This window comes from Guyanagaster necrorhizus, assembly GCF_019112545.1.
Source record: "Guyanagaster necrorhizus MCA 3950 unplaced genomic scaffold BT62scaffold_45, whole genome shotgun sequence".
Classification (NCBI taxonomy): domain Eukaryota; kingdom Fungi; phylum Basidiomycota; class Agaricomycetes; order Agaricales; family Physalacriaceae; genus Guyanagaster; species Guyanagaster necrorhizus.
The window spans coordinates 214400-215120 of NW_025064924.1; positions in this window are offsets into that span (position 1 = coordinate 214400).

Consider the following 721-nt stretch of genomic DNA (forward strand, 5'->3'; position numbering starts at 1 on the left):
AACACAGGCCATACGACCTCAAAATCAACCTCGAGGAAGGAACCTCTCCACCGCTTGGACCCATTTATTCTCTCTCAGAATCTGAACTCAAAGCTCTACGAGAGTTTATTGATGATAATCTGCGCAATGGGTTCATTACTCCGTCCCGCTCTCCACACGGGGCTCCAGTTCTATTTGTCAAGAAAAAGACCGGTGAACTCCGACTTTGCGTCGACTACCGTGGCCTAAACAAAATCTCCAAGAAAGATCACTACCCTCTCCCCCTCATTTCTGATCTCCTCAACTCCGCCCGCTCCGCGCGCATCTACACCAAGCTCGACCTTCGGCATGCCTACCATCTCGTTCGCATAGCTAAGGGGGACGAATGGAAAACAGCGTTCCGGACCCGTTACGGTTCCTTCGAATGGCACGTCATGCCCTTTGGCCTCACAAATGCTCCAGCGGCATTCCAACGATTTGTGAACGATATATTCTCAGACATGCTCGACATATCAGTAGTAGTCTACCTCGACGACATCCTCATATATTCCGACAACCCGGAAGATCACCAGAAACATGTTCGTGAGGTCCTACGCAGGCTTAGAGCTAATGGACTCTACTGCAAAGATTCCAAATGCGAATTCAACCGGGACTCCGTGGAGTACCTAGGCTACATCCTATCACCTGAAGGACTTCGCATGTCTGAAGAAAAAGTCAAGGCGATTGTTGACTGGCCGGTGCC